Genomic DNA, 21,240 nt, shown 5'->3' on the forward strand with positions numbered 1-21,240 from the left:
AATGATAAATTACCGTCCCTGAACATGTCTATGTAAAAATAATTACCAAATTCCACTTACTTTGGCTGTGAGGGTGTGGACAAGGTGCGCTGTGACGTCATCAGGGCCTGGTCGCCCGTGTGTGAAGCTCCCAGACACGGTCGCGCAGGCCATTCAAGCACCGCGTGTTGCCACAAATATATTTTCAAATATTTTTTCTATGCATTTCCAATGCGGTTTTATTTGTTTCTTTTATCGTATATGATGCATATTTGTGACCTTTACAATATGTATACAGTAGAATGTTCATAATTTTCCATGAAACTGTGATACATGTGTCAGTAATGTGTCCACAATAAATGTTTATTGTCACAATATTACGTGGTAAAAATTCACTAAAATTACAATATGTACAGTTTCACATAATATTTACACAATAATACACTGTATTACACACTCAGTACTTTGGAGGTGCGTAATAGTCAATGAAGTAGTCCATGGTACACAGCGCGACTTTGCTCTCCTTGCACCAGCTACAGATAGATTTTCGTTTCCCGTTTCATCGTTCTGTGTGCTTGCAAATAACGCACTCGCGTGCACCCTTGGCTTTAGTACTTGTAGGTGGTATGTAGCCAAGCTTGTAAAGCATATGGTAGTATTGAAACGATTATAGGAAAAGCTCTATTTGTAAGGTAGTCTTGAAAAGATCGCTTTGTAAGGTCCCACACAGGAAGAGATTCAGCTAGCCTCAAAGAGTGTCCATCAGTCAGGAAGAGATTCAGGTATTCTTGAAAATATCAATGAACAACACCACCATGGAAGCTGCTAACACAGTTCATCTATGCTACTTGTATCAGATGCATCATCACTGAACCCAGAAAACGATTCATCTATGTATCATCTATATAAATTCGAGATGGCAAGGGTGGGGCTCAGAGCTACAACTGGATACGCTCGCTGTATCATCCTCATAGGTGCTGTATCACTGGCATCCGACCATTGTGTTAAGCCCTTATTGCGCCTAGCTTCACCAATGTTATGACCCTTATGTTCTTCAAACAATAGGGTCTGAATTGCACCGACTGAGCGCAGTCTTTCAACACCGTGTGGGACAGGTGTTTGAGAGCCAGAGGCGCGTGTGCCACAAATGGTTGCTCACGCAGTACTAACCCAGCCAGCAGCCCTTGTCTTTCATATTCATTATAGCATATTGTTCGTGCAGTGTTTGTTGGGTAGGCTGCTCCATTATGACAATCTTTCTTTGTTTCAAATGTGTTCCATTTGTTTTGTATTTGTCACTTATGTCTCAATAATGGAGCAGCCTACCCGACAAACACTGAACGAACCTTTATGACATTTGTCCATTTTTCAAATTGTTTCAACAGTTCTTTTATTTTTCGTTTTTTTATTTATTTAAGAAACATGGAGCAGCCGACCTGTAGACGACCGAACGAACCTTTTTGACATTTGTACTGGTTTCCAAAAATCTTCATTTTTTTTATTATTTACGTTTTTTGTATGTAAGAAACATGGAGCAGCCTACCTGCCGACCACTGAACGAACATTTTGCTATTAGACAAATGAAAAATAAATATTGAACACATTTGAAGAAAGGAAAATGTCATAATGGTTTATTCAGTGTATGTAAGGTAGGCTTCTCCATTATTGAGACGTAAATGACAAATACAAAACAAATGGAACACATTTGAAACAAAGAAAGATTGTTATAATGGAGCAGCCTACCTGCCGAACACCGAATGAACATTTTTGACATTTGTTGTATATCAGACATTTCATTTCTTTTTTCCTACAAAAACGTCAATGCTTTGCAACATCTCAGCAGTCACCTCATTATATCCCAGTATCATTAGCATCTTTAAACAAGAACAACATAATTTATATGCATTGTCAGAGGCGTCTAAGAATGTGCAAGAAGCAGCGCGACCCCACCTGGCCCACCATGTGGTGTTGACGTTACTCAAACCAGCGGTCGTCATACGGGACGATTTGACGCCGATCGGGCCGTTCGTTACCCAAAATGTTCGTCTTTTGGGGCGATCGTTATGCGAGGTACCACTGTACTAATATATATATATATATATATATATATATATATATATATATATATATATATATATATATATATATATATATATATATATATAACGCACTTGAGTGCGTTTCGTAAAACTTATTACATTTTCAAAGACTTTAGTTTACAAACACACAACTGAAACTGAATAGAGCTTACACATCTTCGAGGTTTATATCTACATTTGGGTGAGGTGGATGAGGTGAAAAAACGAACTTTCAACAATGGGTATTAAATTCCAACACAAGACAGAACACGAAACAATGGGTATTGAATGGGTATTAAATTCAAACACAAGACAGAACACGAAACAATGGGTATTGAATGGAAGTAATTGTAGAAAGCCTATTGATCCATATTTCTTGATGCTTCTATATTGGAGCGGAGTCTTGAAGTGGGTAGAATATAGTTGTGCATTAATTGGCTGTTGATTGCTGGTGTTGACTTCTTGATGTGTAGTGCTTCGCAGACGTCAAGCCGCCTGCTATCGCTGTATCTATCGATGATTATCAAACAACTATCTATCTAACAACACAGAAATCACCGATAGATACAGCGATAGCAGGCGGCTTGACATGTGAACGCGTTTCGTAATAAATTATTACATTTTCAAAGACTTTAGTTTACACACACACAACTATAACTTGCAAACACTAAACAGAGTTTAACCCTTAAATTGCTCATGGTGTATATATACGCCCTGAGTAACATGTCCCACGGTGCGCATGGCGTATATATACGCCATAGGGTGCCAGGCCCGATTCAAATGGCCCGCGGCTACACGGGGTTCACAGTAACTTCCTCAGGGCTCTTGTAAACAGACGCCATTTTTTAAAAAAATCGTGGGCAATATTCTCAAGTGTAAGAGGCACAGTACTGTTGGAGCAACCAAGGCTGGCGCATGCAGCATGAGCGAACAGCATTGCTGTTCAGCTTGTGACCACAGCATCGCCGAAAAATGTCAAAATATATAATTGTTATTATTTAGCGATGACAATATTACAGATGACCCATGACTGTGATATAAATAACCAGGGTTGTGATAATAGCAGGATTGTTGTAATAATTAGCGCTGTGGGAGGAGTGATGCTGAGAGACGGAGGGAGACAGCATCGTTTACTGACTGTGTGCCCACCTGTTATTGTTTGCATTCACCATACCAGGTCAGTGGTTCTCTATGGTGAACACAAATGTAGATACTTATATATAATGTGTGTATTAGTGTAATAACAGCAAAAGGATTATGCTGGGAGGAGCCATTTGAGTGACGGAGGTGACGTCGTCTGCACGATTTGTCTAGCTGTTTAGAGGGTGGCCACTATGCTCTTTGGGCGCACTACAAGCTTAGGTGTACAGTTACGGTGCATAAAACATGTAGATACTTATATATAATGTGTATATAGGGTAATAACACTGCAAACAGTATTGTTGGGGGAGAAAGTTTAGTGCGTGTGACCTTGAATGAGTGAGGGAGCCGCCAGCCGCCATCTGTGTATAGCGACGACTCTTAGTGCCTGAACTAACTATATCAGCTTAGCTTTACAGTTGTGGTGAACAAAATATATACATACTTACATATAACGTCTGTATATAGTGTAATAACACCACAAATGGTATTGTTGGGGGAAGAAAGTTTAGTGCGTGTGTTGAGGGAGTGGCAGCGAGTGGCTGGCTGGTGTGTGGCGGTAACTCCTCGTTGCTTTTCGACTCTCAATACCAACTTAGTGATTCGTTATGGTGACCAAAACATGCAAATACTTATATATAACATGTGTATAGAGTGTAATAGCAGCAAAACTATTTGTTTATTGTTTTATAAACATAATTGAATCACTAATATACACATCATACTTTTGAGTATAGCGATTATTCATCACTTTTATTATATAAATATATTACAATACACACTATTGAATAATATAATATTACTGCAAAAAAACTAAGAAAAAATAAATCGAAGACATTGAAACAATTAGGTAATAATATCTTTGTGGCAACTCCCACCTGTCAGCGCGGGTGACGCTAACGGGTCTGACGACTGCGCTGTCAACGCCCACTTTTTGCCAGACTTCCTCGGTCAATTGCGCCCAAAATATGTCACCTACGATTTTTTTTTTATTTTTCCCGTGCTCAGGGGACACAAATTAACATGTCTAGAAGACGAAAAAAAAATGTTGAATTCTATTTTTCTTGCACACAGGGGTGTAAATGTCCCCAGGACCCCTGAGCAGTGTAAGGGTTAAACAGCTTTGATTTTATACCTGCATTTGGGTGAGGTGATATGTTACAACAGTTTTGGATGAGGTGAAAACAAATTTTCAACACAAGACAGAACACAAAACAATGGGTATAATATTTTGTAAGTTAAAAGGAAGAATGTAAGTAACTGCAATGGGCCTATTGGCCCATATTTCTTGATGCTTCTATATTGGTGCGGAGTCTTGAAGTGGGTAGAATATAGTTGTGCATTAATTGGCTGTTGATTGCTGGTATCGACTTCTTAATGTGTAGTGCCTCGCAGATATCAGGCCGCCTGCTATCGCTGTATCTATCGATGATTTCCGTGTTTTTTGATAAGACTTCTCTAGTGATGGTCTGGTTGTGGGAAGAGATTATATGTTCCTTAATGGAGCCCTGTTGCTTATGCATCGTTAACGATGCATAAGCCATTCTATAGGCCATTGCTCCCCTTGCCTCTCTGAGGGGGCCAGGTTCTGGCCGTGGTTCCCGGTAGGCCCTAGAACTCCATACACATGACTGATGCCAAAGTCTGACATTAGCATATCAGCCTGGTAAAGCTCCGGGGAGCCTCCGGGTCTCACCCAGAAAATGGCGTTTCATTACATTCAACGCTGGTTTTTTCCAATATTTTGACTATAACACTTGTCAATGATACAGGTCTATATTTGATGGGATCTTCCCTGCTGCCACTGTTGTAGATTGCTGCTGCCTCTAATATCAACAGGGAATCTGAAATAGGTAGTACAGTGAATATCAACCTTGTAGTGCAAACATTTGTTCTGTGTTAGCCTTTTTCCACACATCTGCTAGGACTCCTGTTCACGGGGATGCCTGAAAAAATCTGTTAAGTGGAATGCTGAGCTCAAGTGCACATTCTCTCAAAACCCATGGTGAAATTCCATCTGGACCAAATGCTTTGTTCTTACTTAGCTCCTTTGGCATTTTTTTCACTTTATATTCAGACACCTCTATGAAATGTGAGAAATCTTTAAAGAATTCGGATAAAGAAAGAGATCTAGAAGTGGTTCTAGATAAAAAGCTATCACCTGAGGACCACATAAAGAACATTGTGTTTAGAGCCAATGCTACACTTTCTAACTTCAGAATTGCTTTTAAATACATGGATGGCAAAATACTAAAGAAATTATTCACAACTATTGTCAGACCAAAACTGGAATATGCAGTGGTTGTATAGTGCCCATATCTTAAGCAGCACATCAACAAACTGGAAAAGGTGCAGAGACATGCAACTACTGTAATTTACTCGTGGAAAATAGTAGAGGGGCTGGTCCCAAATCTGCACACAGAAATAATATCATTTGAGACCGGAAGGTATGGCAGCATGTGCAGAATACCCCCGTTGAAGAGCAGAGGTTCAATAGGTACTCTGAGAGAACTCTGTCAACATCAGAGGCCCGATACTGTTCAACACGCTTCCACTAAATATAAGAGGCATAACTGGCCGACCCCTCACAATGTTCAAGAGAGAACTCAATAAGCACCTCCAAATGATACCTGATTAACCAGGCTGTGATTTATACATCAGGCTGCGAGTAGCCGCATTCAACAGCCTGGTTGACCAATCCAGCAACGAGGAGGCCTGGTCGACGACCGGGCAGCAGGGACGCTAAGCCCAGAAAACACCTCAAGGTAGCCTTAAGGCAAGGCTAAAAGTTTTGTGAAGAAATGTTTGCACTGCAAGGTTGATATTCACTATGTCACCTATTTCAAACTCCCAGTTGATATTAGAGGCAGCAGCAATACAGTTGCTTTTACAAGTTTCATTGTGTAGCCTAAGGCTTATCTTCATTGTATCTAGAGGCGGTTTTCCTGCTTGATGGGGTTCTAGGAGTTGTTCTACTCCTACTTCTACTCGACTGGAAGTACTTGAGGAGTACTCTCTACTCCTCAAACTCTGACTTGTGAGAGTTTGGTCCACCAGGCTGTTGCTTGGAGCGGCCCACATACCCACCACAGCCCGGTTGGTCCAGCACTCCTTGGAGAAACCTATCTAGTTTTCTCTTGAAAATGTCCATGGTTGTCCCAGCAATATTTCTTATGATTGCCGGGAGAATGTTGAACAACCACGGACCACTGATGTTTATACAGTGTTCTCTGTGCCTACGGCACACTGCTCTTCACTGGTTTTATTGTGCATTTTCTTTCGTTTCATTCACTCCAGTATGTTGTTATTTTACAGTGTAGATTTGGAACCTGGCCCTCTAGTATTTTCCATATGTATATTATTTGATATCTCTCTCGTCGTCTTTCTAGTGAGTACATTTGGAGGGCTTTGAGACGATCCCAATAATTTAGGTGCTTTATCGGGTCTATGTATGCCGTATATGTTCTCTGTATTCCCTCTATTTCTGCAATCTCTCCTGCTCTGAAGGGTAAAGTGAGTACTGAGCAGTACTCATGATGCGACAACACAAGTGATTTGAAGAGCACAACCATTGTGATGGGATCCCTGGATTTGAAAGTTCTCGTAATCCATCATTTTTCTGGCAGACGCAATATTTGCTTGGTTATGCTCCCTAAACATTAGGTCGTTAGACATCATTATTCCCAAATTCTTTACATGGTGCTTACCTACTATGGGCAAATTTGATTGTGTTATGTACCCTGCATTATGTTTAACCCCTTGTGTGGCTCCAAACTATTTAGCATTTGTCACCCACAGGCGCATACAAACAAAAATTATTTTTTCTTTTAAACCTGTTAATTTGTGTTCTCTGATCATGGGAAAAATAATAAAAAATATCGTAAGTGGCATATATTGCCTGCTATAGGGCGGGGAAGTCTGGCAAAAAACAGGCGCTGACTCAGCGTGCGTCCCAAGTGGTCTGTTGCTCGCCAACTGTCAGGCAGGAGTGGCCACAAAGAGATAATTACCTAATTATTTCAATGTCTCTGATTGATTTTTCATAGTATTTTTGCTGTAATATTATTCAATAGTGTGTAGTGTGATATATTTATATAATAAAATGAGTGAATCATCGCTGTACTCAAAAATATGGTGTGCATATTGTTGATTCAATTATTATGTTCATCAAACAGTGAACAAATACTTTGTCGATTATTACACTATATACACAGGTTATATATAAGTATCTGCATGTTTTGTTCACCATAACGTACCATTAAGTCGCTAATATGAGTCAAAAAGCAACGAGGAGTGACCGCCACACACCAGCCAGCCACTCACTCCCTCAACACATCACTCGCCCACATTCTTCTCCCACCATACTGTTTTTGCTTTTATTCACTATATACAGACGTTACATATAAGTATCTACATTCGTGTTCACCATAACGAACCACTAAGTTGGCATGCTGAGTGGCAGTGGCAACCAGTGGCAGCCCGCCTCTGGCTGCTACTTCCTCCCTCCCTCACCCACATTCTCCTCCCACAATACTGTTTTTGCTTTTATTCACTATATACAGATGTTATATGTAAGTATCTACATGTTTTGTTCACCACAACTGTACAACTAAGTTGATATAGTTAGTTCAGGCACTAAGAGACGTCGCTACACACAGTCAGGTGGCGGCTGCTTCCTTCACACATTCAAGGTCAGACGCACTAAAGTTTCACCCCCAACAATACTGTTTGTGGTGTTATTACCCTATATACAAACATTTTAAACACTTTTATTATGTGTGATGTTAGTGCAACTGGTCTATAATTTTTTGCCAAGGCTTTACTCCCCCCCTTGTGCAACGGAGCTATATCTGCAGATTTAAGTGGTGCTGGTATGTCTCCTGTATCCAGGCTCTTTCTCCAAATTACGCTGAGTGCTCTCGCTACTGGTACTTTACATTTCTTTATGAATATTGAATTCCATGAGTCAGGCCCAGGAGCTGAGTGCATAGGCATATTGTCAATTTCTCTTTCAAAGTTTTCCGAGTTTGTGGTAATATCCGTTATATTATCTGCAGCTTGAATGTCATTCATAAAGAAGCTGTCTGGGTCATCATCTTTCATGTTGTTTATTGGTGTGCTAAACATAGCCTCATACTGGCTTCTTAGAATTTCACTAATCTCTTTGTTGTCCTCTGTGTACGTACCTTCATTTGTAATTAACGGACCAATACTGGTAGAGGTTTTTGATTTTGATTTTGCATATGTGAAAAAATATTTCGGATTTTTCCTTATCTCTTGTATAGCTTTCTGTTCGAATTCCATTTCCTCAGACTCATATGATCGCTTCAACGTTTGTTCTATTTCTTCGATCTCCCTGCTTAGGCTTATTTTTCTTGCTTGTGATAGTTGTGTCTGCCGAAGCATTTCCGTTATTTTTTTCCTTCTCCTGTACAGTTGTCTGCGTTCTCTTTCTAGAGTGGTCCTCTTTCTGCCCCTCCTCACAGGCACGTGCTTCAAGCAGACCTTGTAAGCTTCAGCTGTCAGTTGAGCTATTCCCTGTGTGAGAGTTTTGTCGCTGAAGACCGTCTCCGATTGAATGGTTGCAAGGTCTACATTTATTTTTTCCCAGTCGATCCTCTTATTGTTAAAATTGAATTGATTGAATATTCCTTCTCGCTTGTTGGGTCTCTTAGACCTACTACCGTTATTTATGCTAGTTTGCACTTCAATGAGCTTATGGTCTGAGTATGAAGTATCTGAGATTGTGATGTCTCTGATTAGTTCATCATTGTTTGTGAACTAATGATGAACTAGAAAACAAGTCTAGAAAACTAGAAAACAACAAAAACACACTAGAAAACAAGTCTAGTGTGTTTTCGTTCCTAGTTGGTTCTGAAATCTGTTGATTGAGCGAGAATTTGTCACAGAATCTCAAAAGTTCTCTGACCTGTGGTTGGTTATTTCCCGGGTCATTCCCTGCTATGATATTTGTGTTTGCCATTCTCCATCTTAGACTCGGTAAATTGAAATCTCCAAGGAAGATTAACTCTTTTGCTGGCCTGGCAAGCGACCTGGCACACACTGCAACGAAGGCTGAGCATTGGCCGTGAGCGAACAAACCACACTCAAATGTTTATACAGTGTGACCTCACTCGAACGAGGCGTAGGCGTTATATGAGGTGAGGCCGATTCGTTTCACTGCGGAATTCGTTCTACCCGTCAGCCCCAGGCTGTCCCTCCCCTTGATGTGAAAATAACAAAGGTCCTACATCCACTATCAACAAAACAAAAAATCACAGAAAATCTATTTATTATGTATTTATAATTTTGAACATGGCACATGATAGAACAATCAATTGTAAACAATTCCATATTAAAATCAAAACTATGTGACTGTTATTGGTGGCCGCAAATATGATGTATTGGCCAGGATTTCCATAAGCCAACTGTATCAGTCTACATAAATATTCATAAACAATTCATTTATTATGAAGTCTTCATTTTCACTATGGCATTTGATAGAACAATCACTTACAAACAATTTGGATTAAAAATTCTACATATATGAGCATTATTGAATCCAAAAAAGCAAAATCACATAATTTTCTCAACAAACTGAAGAGGAGGGGTGGTAGGCGGGCCGCCGGTGGTAGGGGAAGGAGGGTCAGGGCCGGCCGCTGGTAGTCAGGTGCGGGAGGGGAGGGGAAGGGGGGTTGCAGCATGTTGGCGGTATAGGAGCGAGGGGGGGAGGGTGGCAGCCAGACTGACAGGCCTTGGGCCAGACCAGGCCTCAGGCCAGGCCTCAGACCAGGCCTCAGACCAGGCCTCAGACCAGGCCTCAGGCCAGACCTCAAACCAGGCCTTGAACCCAGACCTCGACGAAACTCGACCCAATGTTGACTGCATAGAGGCTAGCCGCCTCCTTACCCCTCCCTCCCCCCCCCCCCAATACATCCCCTCACCACTGACTCCACACATTATTATGAATTCTTCATTTTGACTACGGAATATGGTAGAGTGATGCATTACAAGCCACTGAAATGGTAAAATTTTCTCTCCTAATTTTGTCAAAAGCAGCAAGTGAGCTTAGTATCGAGGCAGGCACATGCTGCAGCAGTCAGCTGGCGTCTCTACTCACCCTCCTTCTCTGACGCCTTTCCACCCCCTAATACATCCTCTCACCACTGACACCACAATTTATTATAAATTGTTCATTTTGACTATGGAATATGATAGAGCTTTGTGTTGCAAACAACTGAAATGGTAACATTTTCTCAGCTAATTTGGTGAAAAGCAGACAGTGAGTGAACTATCGAGGTGGAGCATGGAGGCGCCAGCCACATGTTGCCATTTACATGATAACTCGAGCCAGAGCTCTCCACTGACACAACCTGCCTCCCCTGACACCACTGTTACTCCATCTTCCCTGACAACTTCCACCACTGACACAACCAGCCTCCCCTGACACCACTATTACTCCATCTTCCCTGACAACTTCCTCCACTGACACAACCTGCCTCCCCTGACACCACTATTACTCCATCTTCCCTGACAACTTCCACCACTGACACAACCAGCCTCCCCTGACACCACTATTACTCCATCTTCCCTGACAACTTCCTCCACTGACACAACCTGCCTCCCCTGACACCACTATTACTCCATCTTCCCTGACAACTTCCACCACTGACACAACCTGCCTCCCCTGACACCACTATTACTCCATCTTCCCTGACAACTTCCACCACTGACACAACCTGCCTCCCCTGACACCACTATTACTCCAGCTTCCCTGACAACTTACACCACTGACAACCTGCCTTCCATGAGAATAACTTACACCACCTGCCCCCCCTAACAATAAACCCTAACTACTGACACCACTTGCCCCCCCCTGACAACAACTCTCACCAATGACCCTTAATACCATTTTATCATCCTTCAACCATTTATCCCTAGAAACAATGGGTAAGCATAATAAAACACTGTATAACTGTTTACACTTTGGCGAATCATAGATGATGACAGCCACCTCCGACGCTCGGTCTCGGTGACTGCTTGGATGAACAATCCTCGCTTAATCAAACATTTGTATGTTCCACTGAACATTTAGTACCTAATTCATTTTGTTCGGATCTTCTGGGAATTCACTAGAGCGGGGTTCGTTAGTGAGGATGAACTGTACTCTTTTCAGCTTTCTAATAACAACATATCTTTCTTTCAACACATATCTCTCAGGCAGCTATCCAAACTCTCTTCTCCTCTCACCAGTCAGCCCGTCAGATGTTGTGTCCATCATACACTCACTAAAAACCAAAGCTGGGAACATCAGTGAAATCCCATCCATTGTATACAAGAGCGCCTCCCATGCCCTTGCGCCACCTATAGCTCTGCTGTTCAACAAATCCCTTGAGTGTCATACCTTCCCTGATATCCTTAAAAAAGCAAGAGTAACGCCAGTTCATAAAGGAGGTAATCCGTCAGACATAAACAACTATAGACCAATATCGAACCTACCCATACTATCAAAAATATTTGAAAAAATTATCTACAAACAGCTCTACTCCTATCTCGTAAAATTCGACATTCTTAGCCCCTGTCAGTTTGGCTTCCGCTCTCAAAAGAGTACCAACGATGCAATTATTAGTCTCCTTGATATAATTTACTCAGCCCTTGACAAAAATGAGTTTCCAATTGGACTCTTCATTGACCTGAGAAAGGCCTTTGATACTGTTAATCACGATTACCTCTTATGTAAACTCCATCATTATGGAGTCCGAGGCCATGCACTGGACTATATCCAATCCTATCTTAGTGATAGACACCAATGTGTAGCCATCAATAATATAATCTCTCCCATTCTACCAATAACCGTTGGAGTGCCACAAGGCAGCATCTTGGGACCTCTTCTATTTCTTATACCTGTATACATTAATGATCTGCCTAATGTCTCAAACATTCTGAAACCTATTTTGTTTGCTGATGATACTACCCTCATCTACTCCAACCCCAACCCACATACACTAAATGATGTTGTTAATAATGAACTAAAAAAAGTCCACTTATGGATGTCAACCAACAATCTAACACTTAACATAGAAAAGACCTACTACATCCTATTTGGAAGCAAATCTACAAATGCAATTCAGCTTCAGATTGACAATGTAAACATTAGCAATAAAAATGATGGTAAGTTTCTTGGCATATTCCTAGACAAGAGACTCAACTTCAGTACCCACATACAACACATAACTAAGAAAGTCTCTAAAACAGTTGGTATACTCTCCAAAATCAGATATTATGTTCCTAACTCTGCTCTCATCTCTCTATATTATGCACTAATCTATCCCTATCTCAACTATGGTATCTGTGCATGGGGTTCAACCACTGCAAACCACCTCAAGTCCATCATCACCCAGCAAAAATCTGCTATCAGAATAATATCAAATTCTGCTTTCAGACAACACACAGCCCCCTTGTTTAACTCCCTAAACATGCTAAACATAATCACACTCCACAAATTCTCTTGTGTCAACTACATTTACAAAACCCTGTTCTTAAATGCAAATCCTTGTCTGAAACTCTTCCTGGACAGATGTAATAGGACCCAATATCACCACACCAGAAATAAATATCTCTTTGATATCCCCAGAGTTAAACTTAATCTGTGTAAACACTCTATGCAAATAAAGGGACCCAGTTTATGGAACTCACTCCCTACTGAATTGAAAAGCTGTCCAACTTTTACATCATTCAAAATCAATACTAAAATGTACCTAATTTCATCTTCATAGTTTTTCACTTTTTGCCTTAAAATTGCACTGTATCAATTGCTACCCAATCTCCCAACCTTTATGTTCCCAATTTGAACATCTTTACCATTGTGATCATTGCTGTTTTCTTATATGTGCTGCCAATCTGTTGTATGGTGTTTATAAATCTTGTTTATCTGTATCTTTTGCTACCCAGTCTCCCAATCTTTATGTACCCATTCTGAACATCTTTACCATTGTGATCATTGCTGTCTTATATGTGCTGTCAATCTGCTGTATGGTGTCTATTAATCTTGTTTAAATTACTAATCAAGCTGCCAATGTAATCAATCAGAGCTTTAATATAACAATGTGCTTTAATATACTTACTTATCTCTCATCTCATTTTTCTCTTGTAATGTATTTTTATCATTTATCAATTCTGATTGAAATTACCTACTTAAAATTATCTGCTAGATTAAGGACCTGCCCGAAACGCTGCGCGTACTAGTGGCTTTACAAGAATGTAAATACTGTACTATCCAATGTATTCTCACAAACCCAATGTACCTTCTTGTATATATATAAATAAAATAAAATAAAATAAATAAAATAAATCTCAATTTTCATGCTACGTCATTCATTTTGCTATCAAACTGTTCACAATATAAAGGGGCACATTTAAAACCAGTCCCATAATATTCGGACAATAAATGGGATTTTTAAAAATGCATTAATTGATGATGGCATTACCTTCATGAGGCCGCGAAACCCCTGATATTATTAGTTGGTTTTTGTTAACCCTTGGGCTGCTCTCTTGCGATTTTAGCCTGCAACACGTCTTATAAAAGTGTTCATTTGTGCTTCCTGATCATGGGAAAAATAGAAAATAATTTGTGACATATTTTGACCACAATAGGGCGAGGAAGTCTGGCAAACGTGAGGCGTTGACAGAGTAATCATCGGAGGCAGTCAGCTCCACCCGAGCTGTCAGGCGGGAGTTGCCACAAAAATATTATTACTTAATTATTTCAATGTCTTTGATTTTTTTTTCTGTTTTTTTTTTTCGAGTAATATTATTCAATAGTGTGTAGTGTGATATAATTATATAATAAAATGTGATCCATCGCTATACTCAAAAAGTATTGTGAGCATATTAGTGATTCAATTACAGTGCATCCTCACTCTAACGAACCCTACTCTAAAGCATTCCCGGATAATCCGAACAAATTGCATTTGGCGCTAAATGTTCAGTAGAACATACAAAAATTAATTTGTGTTGTTCCACTGATGGTGATGACCTAGGCCGGTATGGCAGGGCTGTGAGAGCTGTGTACTGTACACACTCTCCACATCATTCACTTCAATATCTGTATCACTAGTATCAGACACCTGTCTTAGGTCTTTTTCCAGATTTGAGTTATCAAAATCACTGGCATGCTCATCTTCAAGCAATATGCCCTGTATTTCAACATCATAGAGTGTTTTCTCAAAAACATGGCCAACTAGAGACTGGGAGCTCAATATGGATACATACAAAATGGTTGCTACCTTGAATATGAGCCTGCCCACAACCGTGGGGAATGCTGGGAATTTTTTTCAAGCTAGTAAACACCTCAGGAATCCATCTTGTACCCAAGTTTTGAACCCTACAATATACCTACGAGTGCCTTAACCACTGTGATGCGCCAAGTTTATTGTGACATTCCTCGTGCGCATGAAATCAAGTGTTCCCCCAAAAATGTTTTTTTAACCCTGAACATGTCTATGTAAAAATAAATACAAAATTCCACTTACTTTGGCTGTGGGGACATGGACAAGGTGCGCTGTAACGTCATCACGGCTTGTCGCCCATACCAGAAACTCCCAGAAACAAGCGTGCAGGCCATTCAAGCATTGTGAGTTGCCACAAATATATTTTCAATTATTTGTTCTATGTATTTCCAATGCGGCTTTATTAGTTTTTTTTATTGTATATGATGCATATTTTTGTTATTTACAATATGTATACAACAGAACGTTCATAATGTTCCATGGAACTGTGATACTGTGTGTCAGTAATGTATCCACAATGTTTATTGTTGCAATATTACTTGCTAAAAATTCACTAAGATTACAATATGTATAGTTTCACACACTATTTACACACTAACACACTGTATTACACAATCAGTACTTCGGAAGTGAGTAATAATCAATGAAGTAGTCCAGGGTACACAGTGCGACTTCGCTCTCGTTGCACCAGGTACAGATAGATTTTCGCTGTTTCTTTGTTCTGTGTGCTTGCAAATAACGCACTCACATACACCCTTGGCTTTAGTACTTGTAAGTGGTATGAGTAAGGTAGTCTTCAAAATATCGCTTTGTAAGGTCCCTGACTGGAAGGTTCACTTATTTATGGCAAGTGTCAGTCAATCTAAAAGAGATTGAGCCATTCTGGAAGAGATTCAGCTAATCTTGAAAATATCTATGGAAAACACCACCATGGAAACCGCTAACACTGTTCATCTATGCTACTTGTATCAGATGCATCATCACTGAACCCAGAAAACGATTCATCTATGTATCACCTATATAAATTGGAGATGGCATAGGTGGACATGAGTGGCGTTCACAGCTACAACTGGATACGCTCACTGTATCATCCTAATAGGTGTGGTATCACTTGCATCCGACCTTTGTGTTAGGTCCTTATTGCGCCTAGCTTCATCAATATCATGACCCTTATGTTCTTCAGGCTATAAGGTCTGAATTTTTCAACATCTTTCAATTTTTCAGCGATCTTTCAGCACTGCGTCGGACAGGTGTTAGGGAGCCAGAGGCGCGTGCACCACCCCATGGTTACTCACTCAATACTAACCCAGCGAGCAGCCGTAGGACATTCTGGGAATTTTTTTCAAAGAAAGCTGCCTCTCACTGGAGGTCCCAAGAGTTCATTTTGTATCCAACCTACCGCGAGCGTGTTTTGACCGTGTACAAAAAAAAAACTTTTGTTGGTGGGGACAGTTATTGGCGAAAAGCATTTGTCGTTTGGCACAGTGCAGTGGTTAAGGTGTTATGCGCACCCCTTGATCGAGCGAAATTAGGCGCTAATGCATTTCAGAGGGTTAATACACTCAACAAAACTGGTTAATAATACCATGACTAATACAATCAACATCACTGGGTAATGCCAATATGATGAATACACTCACCATCACTGGGTAATGAAAACACCAAGAATAACCCTTGTGTGGCTCCGGGCTATTTAGCATTTGTCACCCACAGGCGCATACCAAAAAAAAAAAAAAATTTTTTCTTCCTAACATGTTAAGTCGTGTTCCCTGACCATGAGAACAAAAAATTCAATTGAACTTACCGACGACGTAATTGAGCCGACAAGATGGGCGATGACGTCACACCCTGCATGATCGCTCATGCACGGTGCGTCCCAGAGGCGTCGCGCGGTCTTCAAGCAGCCAGAGTTGCCACGAATTTATTTTCGCGGCATTATTTACAGTGTCTAGGCCTATTTTATTAGCAATATTAGTCACTAATTGTGTTGCACATGTTACATCACAGTCATTGTCAATAAATGTTACATCAAGTATACACATGTGCACACAAATGTTTTCCATTACGCCATTATATTATGTAATCACAATGTTCATTATTATATGTACACACAAGCACGCACTATGTACAGGTTTTTGCACTATTATTGCACATTTAGAATTCTTGGAGAGAGTGGTAGTCGTTGAAGCAGTCGACAGCACACAATGGAACTGCACACGCTTCACACCATGTTTGCACCACGTTACGTTTCTGTACTCTCCTTTTTGTTGTTTTACATACTAGGCATTCACGTTGGCCTATTGCACGCTTTCCAGCTGGTGACAAATGTTTTAGTCTGTGTTGCTGAAAGGCCTCCATGTGAGCAAGCCTGGGTGTTGCAGCATGCTGCAACACTGGGTTCATGATTGGTCTTTGCATGCCAGGGACATCTTTACCAAACTTTGCTAATAACTGTGTTGCAAGTGTAAAAGCAAACGCACGGAAACTAGGTTTACGTCCAGTTTTCACCAGATACATATTATAGCAGTTCAACATGCTTATGTCAACATGATGGAAAAACACTTTTTTCGTCCATTTCAATGTTTTCCGCACACACTCGATAGTGCCAACCATCATGTTAGCCTTATCAATCAAACGCATGTTGATATTATAGTCAAGAACACAATCTGGCTTATATACTGGTTCTTTCGTTACACAGTTCACCTTGCCACTGTTCACCATTGTACCCTCATGAATGGTTGTCAGCATGTTCACTTCTCTCTTGTCTTTCCACCAAAATGAGAGTATTTGATCACATTACCATAGCTGGCACTCACCAACTGCAAGTCTACCGTCAAACACTGGCATTTCCCTCCTTCGTGCCTTTACTGTGCCAACCAATCCAGTTCTATTTTCAACCAAAAACTTAGTTAGCAATGGACTTGTATAGTAATTATCTGTGTATAAGATGTGGCCCTTGTTCATCCATGGTGCCATCAGTGACTTCACCACACTACCCGAGAAACCATGTTCGTTGTTACCGGGAATGTCTACATCGCTAGCTGAATACAGAATCGTGTGTAACACGTATCCTGTTTCACAGTCACACAGTACAAAGAATTTCAATCCAAATCTGTTCCGTTTGGAGGGAATATACTGCTTGAATGAAACATATCCTTTGAAAAGCACAAAGGATTCGTCAATCACCAGCTTCTGTGCTGGTACGTAAAAATCTCTGAACTTATCAATCACTTCATTCATATAGTGCATCACTCGCCAAAGTAAATCATCCTCTGTCCGGTCCTCATTACTTGCAAAATGCAGACACCTGAGGAGTATCTGAAACCTATCTCGGGATATATATTTCCCTAAGAAAGGTGTTGGAATAGTCAGATCTTTGCTCCAGTAATCTGTAATAGCATGTTTGACACAGAGCTTCATCAACATACATATTGCTAAAAACGCATACATTTCACCTACATTGGTGGTTTTCCAACGTTGCAATCGTGAAAATTCTGTTATCTCTCTTCTAATGAGATGAGTCGCATGAAGGTTCGTTTGGTGTACAATATATTCCATGAGCGGCTCATCATAGAATGCTGTAAAATAATCTAATTCACTCATATCCTCTCCATTATCAGGGAAAAGTTCGGTAATCCCGTCTTTATTGTCAAAGGCAGGAATTTGAGGAAAAAAACCAGCACCATCACTCCACACTAGAACACCTGGTGTCCTGCGAGACGCAACAGAGGCACGACGGCGAGGAAGCGATGTACACCGTGGACCAGGAGCTGAAGCCCGTCTATGCACAGTACGGCCGCTACGTGCACATAAGGTGGAAACACGTGAACATCACCACACTACCCGAGAACATCACCATCACTACACTACTCTTGGTGCCTCATGTTGTTCCATGCGGTGGCACTTGGCTGAGCGAGACGCTGCTGACGCAACAAATTCTCGCCCAGTAACACCACTGGTACTGGCACCAGGCTCGGTATATCTTGAGGTTATCTTGAGATGATTTCAGGGCTTTAGTGTCCCCGCGGCCCGGTCCTCGACCAGGCCTCCACCCCCAGGAAGCAGCCCGTGACAGCTGACTAACACCCAGGTACCTATTTTACTGCTAGGTAACAGGGGCATAGGGTGAAAGAAACTCTGCCCAATGTTTCTCGCCGGCGCCTGGGATCGAACCCAGGACCACAGGATCACAAGTCCAGCGTGCTGTCCGCTCGGCCGACCGGCTCCCTAAGGGAGGGTAACACTATGTTCTGATTCCACTTCACTAAAACCAGAAATAGAGTCACCTTCCTCTGACTCGTCACCGAGAATATCCTCAGACTCTAAATAAGCACATGAACTGTGTGGTCGAGGGTGAATTGGAGTAGACACTGGGCAAGGTGGTATGGGTGAGCATATAGGCCTCGCCATGGGAGGCCGTATCTCATTTTCATTGTCCGTGCTATCATCGGTCAATTGTGCGTAGTCTTTATCAATGTCAGAGTCATCAAAATCACTTTCCTCACCATCAGAAAATAATTCACTGGTTATTTGCTCTTGGGCGAGTGATTACGTGGTGCGCGCCCGGGAAGTGTTCGGCCGTGCGCTCGACATGGTGGCTGCTGGGTAACTGATGCCTCCCACGCGATGGTAGCGTGAGCTGGATTTTTTTTACAAAATGGCGTCTGTTTACTATAGCCCCTAAGCAGTGTATGGGAGCCCGCTCTACCCCGTGGGGCCTTTTAAATCTTGCGCGGTACTCCAATGCATCATATGATGTAAAGCGCAAGTTACTGCAAGTCACTCAACCCATCATATGATGTGTTGTGCACTTAAAGGGTTAATACGCTCAGCATCACTAGTTAATGACAACATAATAAATATACTTACCATCACTAGTTAATGACAATATCATGATACACACACACACACACTGGTAGTACAGTAAGAATAAAATTGTCCTTACCATCATTAATGGGCAGAAGTTGTGTTTGCTATCGTCCTTGGTAGACGAGCACAGATGGAAGCAGTATTACCTATTAGGCAAAATAAAACAAATTTAAGGTTCCTATGACTAAATTTTTCCCACCAAAACATAGTAAATTTTTAGAAAAATTAAATAATTTTTTTTAGGTATTGTGCTTTGAACAAAAGTAAGGAGGGTAGGCAGAAGTAAGGAGGGTGGGCTGGAGTAAGGAGGGTGGGCCGGAGAAAGGAGGGTGGGCAGGAGTAAGGAGGGTGGGCAGGACTAAAGAGGGTGGGCAGGAGTAAGAAAGGTGGGCAGGAATAAGGAGGGTAGGCAGGAGTAAGGAGGGTGGGCAGGAATAAAGAGGGCGGGCAGGAGTAAGGAGGGTGGGCCGGAGTATGGAGGGTGGGCAGGAGCAAGGAGGGTGGGCAGGAGTAAGGAGGGTGGGAAGGAGTAAGGAGGGTGGGCAGGAGTAAGGAGGCTTGCCATGAGTAAGGAGGGTAGGCAGAAGTAAGGAGGGTGGGCAGGAGTAAGGAGGGTGGGCCGGAGAAAGGAGGGTGGGCAGGAGTAAGGAGGGTGGGCAGGACTAAAGAGGGTGGGCAGGAGTAAGAAAGGTGGGCAGGAATAAGGAGGGTAGGCAGGAGTAAGGAGGGTGGGCAGGAATAAAGAGGGTGGGCAGGAATAAGGAGGGTGGGCAGGACTAAAGAGGGTGGGCAGGAGTAAGAAAGGTGGGCAGGAATAAGGAGGGTAGGCAGGAGTAAGGAGGGTGGGCAGGAATAAAGAGGGTGGGCAGAAGTAAGGAGGGTGGGCAGGAGTAAGAAGGGTGGGCAGTAGTAAGGAGGGTGGGCAGGAGTAAGGAGGGTGGGCAGGAGTAAGGAGGGTGGGGCAGGAATGGGGAAGTGGGTATGGGCGGGTTCTCGGCTGCCTCCAATCCCTCTCTAACAGCCTACGTAATACAAACCACATGCATTAACCCTTAAGCTGCTACAGCCTGGGCTGTAAAAGCTGGGGCTGGGCAAAAAATATTTGAATTAAGTAAAAATTAATATTAAATGTTAAACAAATCTCCAACTTATTGGCATAAGCATCATGAAAGTTTCATCCCAATATTTTCAAAAATGTATTTTAGACAATTTTTTTAAATTAAAAAGGAGAACATTTTGTTGATAAGGAGAACAGCTCCTATTAACTGGAACTGAGGGAAAATGCAGTAATAAAGAGATGCAAACACCTGTCCAATGTACAAAGAAAACGAATAGTAGTAAGAAGTGTCCACAAAGTGGATATGCAGCTGGTGTCTGTATAGCATTGCTGAGTAATACATAATAATACCAATAATAATGAGTATGTTATCATGCTCTATTTTGTTATATATCATAAAAATGCATTGCCTAATGTTAATATCTGTTACTGTCACCAATATCCAAAAAATATATATTTTTTTTTTTGTCTCCTTTGTTTATTATCTCATTTTGATGTAACCTCTACATCCTGGAGAGTGCATACCCATCCCTAACTATGTCAAGATAGAATGAAATTGGTCACCCAATAAATCAGTCACAACTGGCAGAACTTGGGACTTTGAATTTTTTTTGACTGAGTTTTTCACAGATTTCAAATTCTATTTTCTTTGTCTCTTTGGGCGGTTTTGATGATCAGGACTTTATCACTTTAATAAAGTACAGTAGCACCTCGATTAACGAGCGGCTGTATCTACGATCATTTCGAGTAATGAGTGAGCCACTCACAGCAAATTTATCTCTATTGACGAGCTTCACCTCTATTAACGAGCAAAACCACATGGTGCTTC

The 21,240-nt window shown here is 41.4% G+C and overlaps 1 long non-coding RNA gene across 1 annotated transcript in view; it reads right to left on the reverse strand.

Moving 5' to 3' along the window:
* LOC138372247 (uncharacterized) overlaps positions 1 to 21,240 on the reverse strand; it is a 36,295-nt gene that overhangs the window by 4,953 nt on the left and 10,102 nt on the right. The window contains exon 2 of the long non-coding RNA XR_011230771.1: positions 19,431 to 19,500. This is a non-coding gene — a long non-coding RNA (uncharacterized lncRNA). The remainder of the gene's footprint in view (positions 1 to 19,430; positions 19,501 to 21,240) is intronic.

This window comes from Procambarus clarkii, chromosome 38 (assembly GCF_040958095.1).
Source record: "Procambarus clarkii isolate CNS0578487 chromosome 38, FALCON_Pclarkii_2.0, whole genome shotgun sequence".
Taxonomy (NCBI): domain Eukaryota; kingdom Metazoa; phylum Arthropoda; class Malacostraca; order Decapoda; family Cambaridae; genus Procambarus; species Procambarus clarkii.